The 13,714-nt window shown below is 41.8% G+C and overlaps 1 protein-coding gene across 3 annotated transcripts in view; it reads right to left on the bottom strand.

Moving 5' to 3' along the window:
- stol (voltage-dependent calcium channel subunit stolid) overlaps positions 1 to 13,714 on the bottom strand; it is a 1,833,618-nt gene that overhangs the window by 696,590 nt on the left and 1,123,314 nt on the right. The window lies entirely within an intron of this gene.

Genomic DNA, 13,714 nt, shown 5'->3' with positions numbered 1-13,714 from the left:
GTCGACCTTTATTTCGTAATGCTAATATTCTTACTGTGTTTAATCAGTATATTTATGACTGTTTAGTCTATACCAAGATTAATTTAAATAGTCGTGCTTCTCAATCCCAGTTTCACAAATATTGTACTAGAAATAATCATTATATTGTAACACCTACGGTCAGATTGACAAAGACCAAGAAATGGTTCAGTCTTATTCCTTTAGATTTGTTTAATAGATTGCCTAAGAATGCCCACTCAGTTAGCTTATTTAGATTTAAAGTTGTTTTAAAAAATGGCTTCTAGATAATCCTTTTTATCGTATAAATGAATTTTTTGACAGCTATATGTACATGGAATTTTAATCTGTTTTACTGACCATTGTCTATGATTAGGATATTGTAACTTTGACAAATGAACATCATTGATTGGAATGACTGACAATAGTGTACTTAATAGAAGGATCCAAGTGAAACGAAGTGTTATGATACATCGTTATTATGAACTTACAGGCGTGCTATAATTGGGTGTAAGCATAATAACTCAAAATTTTTACATATTTTTATTACACAACTTTTAACACTATATCACTTATGAATGAATATATATATACATATACATATAAACAGGGCGACCCATATCTATGACCAACTTCTTATTCGTTTATCACAAGTAAAGGAATTAACATGACACGATCAAAGTAGTATGAACTAATAGTCCAGTCATTAGGATTGCTTAAAATTCCACCAATATTAAAATTTGATGTAAGCACCAGCATTTGCTGCACATTTTTCCAGACGTGGCTGAACGTTCTGTACTGATCTCACGAGCATTCATTAGACACCCGATCACACTCCTCTCGTCTGGCCATAGAATGTGTCCAAAAGGTTAGGTTCCTCTTGAATTCATGCTAGTAAAGAGTCCGCAAACTCTATTCACAGTCCTCACATGACAGAGCTTGCGCAAAGTGTGGCTTCCATGGCCGCCAATTCAGTTCCATTAGCAACGGCTACACGGACCCTTAGGATACACCAGATTCCCGCTGGTACTGTCGAATGGATTTCTTAGGACTTCTCTGGAAAGTCTCAGTAGCGACTTCTTTGGCCACCTCTGTGATCACTGTTTTCGGTCGGCCAGAACCCTTCTGTTGAGTAACTGAGCCAGTGCGACTCAAGTTGGAATGAAGTCTCTTGAGGGTCTTGTAGTCCAGCGTCGCATTTCTTCCTTTCACCGTTCTCCACAATCTCTACACCATAACTGGGGACTGCCACACCTCCATTCATGCAGCAATTCGTGTTCAATCGTACACAGACAGTCTTGTTGCCATGGTTAATGTTTTAAAATTTACACTACATTTTTCTGATTACATTACATGTTTCGGACCGTACTGAGAACATAAAGTAAAATAAAATTACAGCTTCTTTTGTGTTTTTAATGGTATGGAACACGGTACATTTTAGCGGCGGAATGGGTCACTTAACTTGATTGGTTTCGCTACTACGCTAAAAAGTTAGACATAAATATGGGTCGCTCTGTATTAGTTAACTAGTTTCGGCTTGGAAGCCATCTTCAGAACTGCGTCGTCCTTGCGTGTTCCGGTGTCTTCGCTCCTAGCGGGGGTGCGTTTGTGTGGTGTAGTTTGGAGTCAATAGTGTGTGTTTTCTGAAATCCAGTTGTGTTAAGGATTTGTTGTGGGTGTGTTTTTGTGTACCTGTATATTTCGTATTGTTCTAATGTGTTTAGTTTCTGTTTTTCTGTTGGATATGTAGAATTTCCATGGTTGTATCTGTAGTTGTATGTGCGGTTCGCGTTTGTGATGTGTTCTGAGTATGTGGAAGTGTTGTGTGATTTGATTATGGTTGAGGTGTGTTCCTTGTTACGTGTTTGAAATGATCTGCCAGTCTGTCCGATGTAGAAATTGTTGCAGCTATTGCATGCGAGTTTCAATGTGAATTGTTTGGGTAAACTAAGCCTCAGAAGTCTCTTAAGAGCTTCGTCACTGGTGTCTGCATTACCAGGTTAAGTTTTCTTCCAATGCTACTTTGTTAATTATGACTACCTATAAGAAAATAAATAAACCGAACTGACAGAATTCTTTTTCTATTAATACTATTGATATGTAAATCTGAAGTACACTTCCATTCATATAGGTTAATAACTTAGCTAAGGCTGCAAGTTTTAACCTGCTGTCACGGCCGCTAGTCAGCAAGAGACAGATGGAGACATAGCTAGAAGAAATAGGGGGTCGCTTGGCGGGACAAGTAGTGGGGATGAATTGTTTACCCACTATACATCAAAATTACGTACGATAGCATAGGTCATAGAGATGGCTTATGCTTTATTACCCAAGGTAATTATTAATTTTTTACCAGTAATTCTCACCAAATATTTCACCAACATAGGAAATATTTATTGTTTTTATGATTTGAAGCATCTGTCATTACTGAGACGAGATTAGCTTTTTGTAAGTCAGATATGGTTTTGTAAATAGACTTAAAATATTTATGAAGATAACCTCCGCTTTCGTACGGCCGCAAACAAACTTTGATCTAAAAACACATTGCACAATCTTCGAAGTACAGTCTAGAAATTTAAATGACTGATTGTGTTGTAATGAATGGTAAACAAAAGCTTATTCATTTAGAATCTTATTTAATTTATTGGTACCAAAATGAAAAATGTAGCAACAGCGGAAGTTTTTGCACTCATATGCACATCACTTTTATGTTTTTCGCTACTTAAAAAGATGCATAAGTAAATATCAGGATGACACCCGTGATTTATAATAAATTAGAAATACTTATTATAACGAACATCCGAATCCGAGACAATCTTCTTAATAAAAGGACTGTCTTCCTCGAGTTTAGAGTTAAAAACTCAACTCCATTTCGGTGGTGGCATGGCATTTTTATCATGGACCTATTTTTAATTTCACACTAAAATATGGAAATTTGCAGGGTTTTGAATTCTATTTTAAATAAGTCGCCTATTTAAAATTTTAATACCACCAAGTAGAAAGTGCAACTGATGTAATTCCTCCATTATTTGAATTACAATAAGTGACTGACGTAATGAAACGGTGACATCATACATTAAAGATTCTTCCCAGATGCGACAGTGTATATTAACAGTGATACCGCGCATACACACAGGAAAAGAGAGAACAAGGAAAAGTTATTAAAAATAGACTTGTGACAAATGGTAAAGCTGATACTGTAGTAAGACGAAAAATGTCAAAAGGTAAAATGGATAACAAAATGTTTAATCGTGAAAATCGGTAGATTTGCCGTCCTGTTTAGATCTGAAAGAAGTCTGAACAAAGATTTGAAAAGGATGGTCCTCACTAAATATGTACGTCTGGTCACCACTTTTTCATAAATGAACAAAGTATGAGGCATTAAAGGAGAGTTACTAGACTGTCAAGACGATACGTCTGACAACCAATGATATTCTCGTGCTCAACTGCCATCTTTATAGCTTTAGGATATGTAAAATACACTTTTATAGAGTAGGGGAGACTGTTGTACCTTTAGCATAGTGTACCTTTGAACATTTTTTGTTTTTTAATTTTTGCTGCTACCTAGAGGACTCAAACTGAACTAGATTGTAGAGAAAGCCGCTAAGTAGCTCTGGTCGTAGTTTCAGTTTGATTTATTGCAAAGTGTGAGTTCCGTGGACAAAAGTAGTTTTTTAGTACCAAAAGTAAACATTTCGTTCATTGATGTATGTTTTCTAACACAAAACCAGATTGCATTTGTTAATATCTTTCAAGTACGGCGTGTTCCCTATCATCTGGTGAGTAATAACATATTTTAATTTCCATGATTTATTTGACTCTCTAGTTTTGGGAGCCATATTTGTTTAAACGTGCACCCTCTTGTACCTTTGAACACAAAACATCTTGTACCACGGAACATGTTCCAAATTACACGATACTATCGGTTTTTGTTTTTCTTTTATTTTAAGGCCATGTCACGAAAATTCTGGAATTAAAGAGGTCCCCAATTGATTCGGATGTCTTGAAGAAAGCTGCTGAAGCAGTTATTGCTTCTCCAGGAAATAAAATCTAAATCAGAGAAGCCTGCTCTGGTTTATGATTGAAAATACATTTTAGATATGATTGTCACTTTTTATAGCTATATTCCCACCTATATTCCATGTGTTCCAACTTACAAGAGAGTATGTTCCAAGGTACATGATCCTGTTGTACCTTTGAACACATTACATATCTCTTCATTTTATTTTTTCCATCCTTAATAGATCTGTAAAACAGGAAAATACATACAGGAAGTTGTAAAGGAATCTTCAATAATTATTTCAAGCATTTCTTCATTTAAAAAATTTCATTTCCCAAAATTAAAAAAAATAAAATGTGAAAAGTGTTTAAAGGTACAACAGTCTCCCCTAATTTAAAAATGGCAATATAGGAGAGGAACGTACCCGCTCTTTCCCAGGTTTAGGCTATTCACGATGAGGAGAGCGAATAAATGAAGGAGAGATACTGTAATTGCCGAAGTCAGTCGTTTGATCTGATTGTTCCGTCAGCGTTTTTGACCCTCAATTATCAGATAAACAGATCGGAAAATACACAGTACTTCGTGCCTACGGACGATAAAAATTTCTATTCAAAAGGGATAAGATTAAACATCCGCATTTCTTTTCATACGTGTTCCTTTGTCTCAGTATTCTCTTGTCATTTGTCTGAAGGCAGCGGTGTCGAGGACGGAGGGAGTTGGTATGAAAACATTTTCATTAGCCTCATATTGAAAGAGTGAATGAGATAGCAGATTTTGGTGGTGAAGGAGATCTGTTCTTAGTTCACCAAGTTACAGTCCAGATGGCTCTCTCTGTAAAAAAAAGATCTAGGAATGTACACTGTACAAGGTAGTTCGTATGGCGATTTGTTATCGGAAAATTATGTTCCGTCTAAATCCGTTAAAATTCACATAAATTGTGACAGAACTAAAAACATAGAGTACCTTATGTACTCGACAAGGAATATATAGGCGCCTATTAAAGTAGATCGAGATTTATCTCTTCTCTGCACAAAACACAGCGTGAATGAAAGAATACAAAAATTTGTCCTAAGCATCCATAATACATATTTAATTTTAAAATCGGTTACATAATGACGGTGTAATAATTGCAGGATTGCCAAGCGTCCTCGATAGAAATGGTGACAGAAAATATTCATATAGCACACAAACCAGATAACAAACTTAATAACAACTTAAACAATGGACTTCATAAAGTTAATAACCTTCATAATAATGGTATTTACAGACTGGAATGTTTTACATGTAAGAAGAAATACATAGGACAGACTAAAAGGAACTTTAAAATTAGATACAATGAACACATTTCGGATTTCAAACATAACCGTAAAAAATCCACATACGCCTCCCATTTAATAGATACTGGACATGAATTAGGCCCGATACACAAAATTTTAAAAATACTAAAATCTGGAATAGATACAAAATTGATAAATTCTGCAGAGGAATTTTGTATTGTAAAACAGATTCAAATGGATAACTGCATTCTTAATGAAAATTTGACTCAAATCCGGAATCCCCTATACAACTTTTAACCCCACTACACGTAATATCCTTCCGCGTCAGCTTCCTACACGAGCACATACATCGCTCGCGTCATATTAGCCAGAGCATCAAAAACATTAAGGTCGACTCGCGTCCACGTAAGTATATTCACATAATTAGTAGCCTATATTTCAATACTTTAAAAATATCTTCAAAATTTTGACATTAAAGTTTTCGTTACAGAATAATACTACTTCATATTATAATGATACATAACAACAGCCTGTGCAGTTGCCACGTTTTAATGACGTGAGTACATTTGATAATTCAATTCAATCACATTCTCAAGTTTGAAGGTTTTCTTTTTCTTTTTCTATTTCATAATATATATTTCTGATGCAATTAATCATTTTAATGGATTCTACAAATCAAGATCTACATACTGAGTATTATGAAGTTTAAAATGAAAAACACAACAATCGTGTTCACAATTTCCACAATTTTTATGACCTTGTAACATGATTACATTTTAATTATCCATACACTTGTACATTTTATATATCATGGTTAATTTTAAACAGTCCATCTCATCGACTACTATTGTATTTATCATGGACTATAATGAGATATTGTATACATGAACTTGAAGATGCCTGAATGGGCGAAAACGTTCGTAACCTACTTTATATAAAACTCAATGACTACATGTTATGAAATATATGTCATTGTTTTTAATAATTGATTTGTCATAAGACTGAATAAAAACAAATATTATATTGTATTACACTGTATAGATCCAGAAGATTGTGATGAATTCATATGCGGTTTTTGTAAATGAACATGTTTCAGTTTGAATAATTAAGACATTTATAATTAATAATAGCAATATAATGTACAAATTGACATAGAAATAATTTGTTGTATTCATACTCATGTTTTGTGTTAAAATTTTGTGACTTATTTATTAATATTACAACAATTTCAATTGATTTATGTAACTATCTCATCTTATCCAACCAGTTTGACAAAACGGGACACTTGCACAACTTTCGATAAACATTATTTTCTCTTAAGCATTGTGATACAAAGCAAATTTATAAATCACATTCCTTAAGGGGCTCATAAACAATAGTTGTTTCTTATTCCTCTCAATGATCTCGAAGATATTAGCTATTTCGCGCTAAGTATCTTGTTTTGGCCAACTCTTCTCTAATCACAAGAGAACGTATTACACTACAATATACATGAGTAGTGTCATATTCCAGCAAGAGATGCGGGGTACAGATAGTTTTTGTTGATTATCCCAAAACTATGTTTTCTGAGTTACGCTCTTCTTCCAGCTAACCCCTCAATTATGATATAACCATTTTAGAGAACTCTGTTATGGTCCGTCCTATATAAATTATCTATTCATTTATCTCTGTAATGGTATATTTTATTACAGATTTTAAATGCTTTCAAATTGTTTCTTATCTTTTATTCTTGATTTATATATTTTTGTGAATCTTAATGCAGGAACCTAAGATTTGCCATTGCACTATCTAACATTAATCTTCCAGTAAGAGAAACACATCGGGAAGATCCCAACCACTTGAGCAAAAAAACGGGAATGGAATCCACACCCGAACGCAGTGTACGAGTAGGACTCCCTTATCTCTCTCTCTCTCTCTCTCTCTCTCTCTCTCTCTCTCTCTCTCTCTCTCTCTCAAAAAAAAAAAAAACATACAGCCAGAACATTTCGAACACATTTAGGTATTTTGGAGAAAAATGCTTCAGTTCAGTATATCATAATTCAACATCTTTCTTAATATCACATATTCTCCAGTAAATGTAATGTTTGTCTACTCTTAACAGACAACACTAACTTTTAACTCTACAAGCTCATGCAACCTCGTTCATTTTCGCTGAAGAAAGGACACATTTTTTGTAAGTAGATGTGATATGTTAGGTCTCATAAAGTATGGTTGCAGGAAGAAGCTAAGTTGTAGTACTATTAAAAATGAAGGTACCAAGAACAGTACTGTTAATCCAATTATTTCCGAATCAATGACATTCTTTACAGGGATTTCTGACAGATTACTCAATTTGATTTTTATGAAAGTTCCATAGGGTACGTACACGTTGGAGCAACGATAAACGATAAAAGAAACGACCTAGCGACGCTTTGGTATTATCAAAGAATCAAGTGTTCATATCGGGAAGCGAACATTTTCATTCATCAATAGAAGATATTCTATACATCACGTAATGAAAGAAGGAAATGTATAAAAAATATCAGCTGCGAGGTTCAAGGTTAATATAACTTAAATACGTAAAAAAATTTAACCCGTTTCTCAATCAAAAGCTAGTATAAATTCATTGTGATGTGAATAGTTCTTGTGATCACATAACGTATCACGAATAAATACACAACTGGTCAATTTCCCAATATCCATGATAATTAATTTAATATGCCGAAACAATCATCAATATATCCGAGTAATACTTGGATGTATTGATAACCACCGGTCATTATACAGATTAATATTACCTTAATCAGAGATCATATTGTGACAGCTACACCGGGGTTCGAACGCGTGTCCGTTGGTCGCTTAGGTGTGGCGGCGAGGGGAGCGTCTGGATGCTGAGAGGGTAGAGGGGCGGTGTTCTTCGGCGACGCGGCGAGGGGAGGTTGCGCGCGCATCTGGTGCTTGCCGAGAGTGGAAGGAAGCAAACTGCTACGTGCGGAGTGGAGGGGGGGACGGACCCTCCCGAATCGTCCAGAAGTCCGTCGAAGTGGAAATCCAGATTATTCGAGAGTGGAATCTTTCGCGAACACTCCAGAAACTATAGTTTGGTTATAAAAGAGAAGACGCAAGTGAACGTCAGTCAGTCAGTAAGCCAGCGTTGTTACAAGCAGATTTGGACAGTAAGCGAGTTAGTGAAGCCAGCTTCGAGACCAGAGCGCGACTTGAGTTGTGTCCGTAACTGTGGAGCCTGAAGCCCGGAGTTCGAGTGCATTGGACCTCAGTTGGGGGACCTGAGTTCGAAGTTCAGCGGATCATCTCTGAAGGTCTGGGGTTCGAGATTCTGTGAACGCGAGTGACTGAGCTAGAAGAACTAGCCAAGACAAACGAGCTGTGAACTGAGAACTGACAGTTCTGTGTTGTAAATAGTGCTTTGTGAATATTAGTTAAGATTAACAGTTCATTGTTGTTCCTAATATTCCAAGTAAATTGTCATTGTCGTCTGTGGAGTGCAATAAGGAATACTGTGTTGCTGTGTAGAGAGCAAATCCCATTGTTGACGGGAGCAGAATTAAATTGTAGAGAGTGATAAATATTGTTGCTTTGAATAAAAGTTACATTGTTGAGTTGGAATAAATTTACACTGGTGTCAGTATCGGGATATTATCGACAATGGAGAACCTACAGCAGATCCTGCAAGCCATCACGGAAATGAAAGCAGAAATGAACACACACATCAGTGAGGTGAAAATCGACATAAGTGACGTGAAAGCAGAAATGAAAGACGACATGAACAAGCACATCAGTGAGTTGAAGAAATATATAAGTGAAGTGAAGACGGAGATGAAAAGTGACATAAGTGAAGTGAAAACGGAGATGAAAAGTGACATAAGTGAAGTGAAAACGGAAATGAAAAGTGACACAAGCGGAGTGAAAGATGATGTCACTACGCAAATTGAAAGCGTTTCGACCCACGTATATGGAATTGTCGCCATCGTGAAAGACGAACTTAAGGCCGATTTGGATAAACTAAACCAGAATTTTACAACTAGAAACGAGACAGTAGCCGAGTTGAGACAGGGTGGAGACCATTTTGACGGCAAAATTGGCGCTCTCGAACGTCGTCAAGAGGAAACGAGTGTGCTGATGGACCAACATGCTGTAGAAAACAAGCACATCATCGCGTTGGTGGATCGCCAGGCTAGAGAACAGAAACAGATAATTGCCGAGGAGGTTCAACGGGCCGTGGAAAGATCGACGACAGAATTGAGGACCTCATGTAGTGGCCCTTCAGAACCATCGCCTTCAGCCAGATATTACAATGTCAAGACGCCGAAGTTCGACGGTATGACGTCTTGGGCGATATTCCGTCGCCAGTTCGAGGCCACCGCAGCACATAATGAGTGTACCCCAGCGGAGAAGACTACTCTGCTACTGACCGCGCTACAAGGACAGGCGTCGGAAATTCTTCATAGTGTTCCATAAGATGGGACAGCCGCTGAGGCAATGGCGGCCTAGGAGGGACGTTATGGTGACCATCAACTTGCGGCAGCATTCAGGACCCAACTGAAAGCTAGGGTGCAACAGTCAGGCGAGTCCCTGCAATAATTTGCAATGGCTGTGGAACAACTGGCCCATAAGACTCTCAGGGGCTTACCTACTGACTTCATCGCTGGAGAGGCGGCCTACACCTTCGGCAGCGCAGTTCGAGACCCAGAAATATGACAACAGCTACTCTTGGCAGAGCATCGCACCATCAACGCAGCTCTGGCGGTGGCCCTCAGGATGGAGGCAGCATAGTTGACGGCGAACGTCTCGACATTTCACCGGATTAGGAGCGTCGCGGCGGCCGACGTCGAGGAACGTCAACCGAAATCACCTGAGCGACGAAGACGAGGAGTGCCCACCTGCTGGTCCTGCGGCGAACCTGGGCACTTGAGGAAGGACTGTGACCGATCTGGTCACGAACAGAAAAACTAGAAGGGGCCGATGCGATGAGGGGCACGTCGGCGCCGGCATCACCATCCCCTCGGCTGATCTTGAAGACGGTTAACAGAAGATGCGACGATGGGCTGATTGCTGACGGATGGATAAGAGGCCGCCCATGTAGAGTACTGGTGGACACCGGGGCGTCGCTCACCATCGCCAGACCGGAAGTCGTGCGTGGCCTACCTGGGAGGCCGCCGCTGCGCCGATATGAACTACGTATAGCCTCAGGCGAGAACCTGCCCTTCCTGAAAGAAGTTTACCTGGATTTGACCTTGGGAAAGTGGAGACTGGAGATGTGGGTGTTCGTCGCCAACATCACTGAAGACGTAATCCTGGGACTCGACGCCATGAGGATCTTCGATGCAACGGTGGATGTCCGGCGCCATATTCTCCGTTTTGGTCAGGATGAAGTGTTCCTGAGGGTCGTCGAAGACCAAACCATGGCCAGCAGACTCACATTGGAGAATCATGTGACAATCCCGGCAGGCTGCGAGATGGTGGTGACGGCAAGACTGGACGCACAACCTAAGAGAAACCTGCTCCTCGATTCGCAGACAACTCCGATAGATGGGGTTTATGTGGCCAGATCCCTACTCCCGAAGTAGAATGTGGTACCGATGAAGGTCCTGAATGTCACCAATCGGGACAAGGAGGTGCCTAGTGGAACTGTACTAGGTAGCGTCGAGCCGGTGGTGTCTGTGACGTCTCTAGCAGTTAACGAGGGTGTCACCGACCACGTCCAGATCTACACCCATCACTGAAAGAGCTGGCTCGAGAATTGGCGGGGAATTTAAGCAAAGGACAAAGAAGACAAGTCCACGATCTACTGACAGAATTTCAAGACGTGTTCAGTCTCTCCGAAAACGACTACGGGAGAACGGAGAAAGTTCAGCACCGCATTGAACCGGAAATGCTCGCCCAATCAGACAACCTCCTCGACGCGTCCCTCTAGCTAAACAGAGGGAGACTGACAGCCAACTGGAGGGCATGAAAGCAAGAGGTGTCATTGAGGAATCCGACAGCCTTGGTCATCACCTGTGGTGCTGGTGAAGGAGAAGAATAGGGACCTGCGTTTCTTCGTGGACTACAGAACACTGAATGACGTCACCAGGAAAGACTGCTCTCCCCTTCCACGAATTGACGACACCTTGGACACCCTGGCCGGAGCAGAGTGGTTCTCGACGTTGGATCTCAAGTCAGGATACTGGCAGGTGGCGCTACATCCTGAGGACAAAGAGAAAACGGCATTCTCTACAGGCCAGGGACTATGGCAGTTCACCGTTATGCCGTTCGGCCTCTGCAACGCCCCGGCTACATTCCAGAGACTAATGGAGTCCGTAATGAGAGGCCTGACATACGACACCTGTTTGCTGTACCTTGATGACGTTATCGTGGTCGGCAAGACATTCGGCGAACAACTGTCGAACCTGAGGAAAGTGTTCAAGAGACTGCGACAAGCCAGGCTGAATTTGAACCCGAAGATATGTCATCTGTTCCAGAAGAAGGTCAGCTACCTGGGGCACATAGTAGGGACCAACGGAGTGGCCACGGACCAGGAGAAGCTACAAGCCGTCAGAGGATGGCCGATACCGATGGACAAACAGGAGTTGGGCCGCTTTCTCAGCCTCTGCACTTATTACAGAAAGTTTGTAGCCGGGTACGCCAACATCGCTAAGCCTCTAACCCAGCTGACCGAGGAGAAACGACAATTCCAGTGGACGGACGAAGCGGAGTCATCCTTCCAGTCGCTGAAAGAGGCGCTATGCTCTGCTCCTGTACTGGGATACCCCATTCCTGGGAGGAAGTTAACTATCGACACGGACGCTAACAACGTAGGCGTCGGCGGAGTACTCTCACAGGAACAGGACGGACAAGAGACGGTGATTGCCTACTTCAGCCGAACATTATCCAAGGCTGAGAGAAACTACTGTGTGATACGTAGAGAACTTCTTGCTATTGTGGAAGCCCTGAAGCATTTCCACAAATATATGTATGGCCAGGAATTCCATCTGAGGACAGACCATTCTGCACTCACCTGGCTATTGGGCTTCAAGAATCTGGACGGGCAGACCGCCCGTTTAGTTCAAAGTCTGCAAGGGCACAACTTCACTTCTGAACACCGCTAAGGGAAGAAACATTCCAACGCTGATGCCTTATCACGACGCTCGAGCCCGGATGGCTGCAAACACTGCCTGAAAGTACAAGAGCGAGATGGCGCCCATGCAGTCCGAGCAATTGCCGCCCAGCCGAGCCCAGGATGGGATAACGCCGCCATAAGGAGGGAGCAGCTGGAGGACCCAAACATTGGACAGCTACTGCGTGATGTGGAGTCCGGCCAGAGACCAGTATGGTCCGACATCGCCAACCGTATCACCACTTACAAGAGCTACTGAGCCCAGTGGGTATCCTTCCCTGTCAAGGACGGTATCCTGAAGAGTATTTGGGAGTCGGCCGATGGAAGGACCCGCATAGAACAACTTGTCCTGCCCAGGAGCAAGGTGAAGGAAGTGCTGGAGGAGACTCATGCTGGAGTGACTGGAGGCCACCTCGGAGCCAACAAGACACTGGAAAAGTTAAGGCAGAATTTCTACTGGATGCATCAGAGAACCGACACGGAACAATGGTGCCGAAGATGCCACACTTGTGCAGCCAGTCGCGGACCAAGGACACGCAGCAGGGGAGCCATGCAGCAGTACAACATGAATGCTCCTTTTGAGAGGATCGCCATCGACGTTGCTGGACCGTTCCCGCCTGGACTACCTGCTAGTCGCCATGGTTTACTTCACAGAATGGCCAGAAGTATACGCGATTCCCAACCAAGAGGCTTCGACGGTGGTCGACGCGCTGCTTGACATCTTCATCTGCCGATTCGGGGTGCCCCGGGAATTGCATAGCGGTCAGGGGCGCAACTTCGAATCCAACCTAACAGGAGAATTGCTCCAGCGTTTGGGGGTGCATAAAACCAGGATCACTCCCCTCCATCCACAGTCCGACGGTATGGTGGAACGATACATCAAAACCGTGGAAGAGCACCTGCGGAAGGTGGTGTCCAACCATCAACGACACTGGGATGCCAGAGTCCCACTGTTCCTCTTTGCCTACGGAGCTTTTGTCCAAGATACAACAGGGATGACACCGGCAAACATGGTCTTCGGGAGAGAGCTGCGCCTGCCCTGTGATCTCCTGTTTGGCACACCACCCAGCGCTGATCAGCCAGCGACTGACTACGTGGCGGAACTGACCGAGAAGTTGGAGTCCACCAACTGGCCAGAGAGCACCTCAAGAAGTACAGCGACAGGATGAAAGTGCACTACGACAGATTAGCCAACTCAGTGGGATTCCAGGAGGGCGACCTGATGTGGCTGTATCGACCTAGCAGAACCAAGGGAAAATCACCAAAGCAGCAGCGTGCCTGGGATGGACCATACCGCGTAGTGACCCGGATCAACTACGTGGTGTACCGCATCCAGCGACAACCCCG

This window comes from Periplaneta americana, chromosome 6 (assembly GCF_040183065.1).
Source record: "Periplaneta americana isolate PAMFEO1 chromosome 6, P.americana_PAMFEO1_priV1, whole genome shotgun sequence".
Classification (NCBI taxonomy): domain Eukaryota; kingdom Metazoa; phylum Arthropoda; class Insecta; order Blattodea; family Blattidae; genus Periplaneta; species Periplaneta americana.
This window is presented reverse-complemented; position numbering and strand designations above follow the sequence as displayed.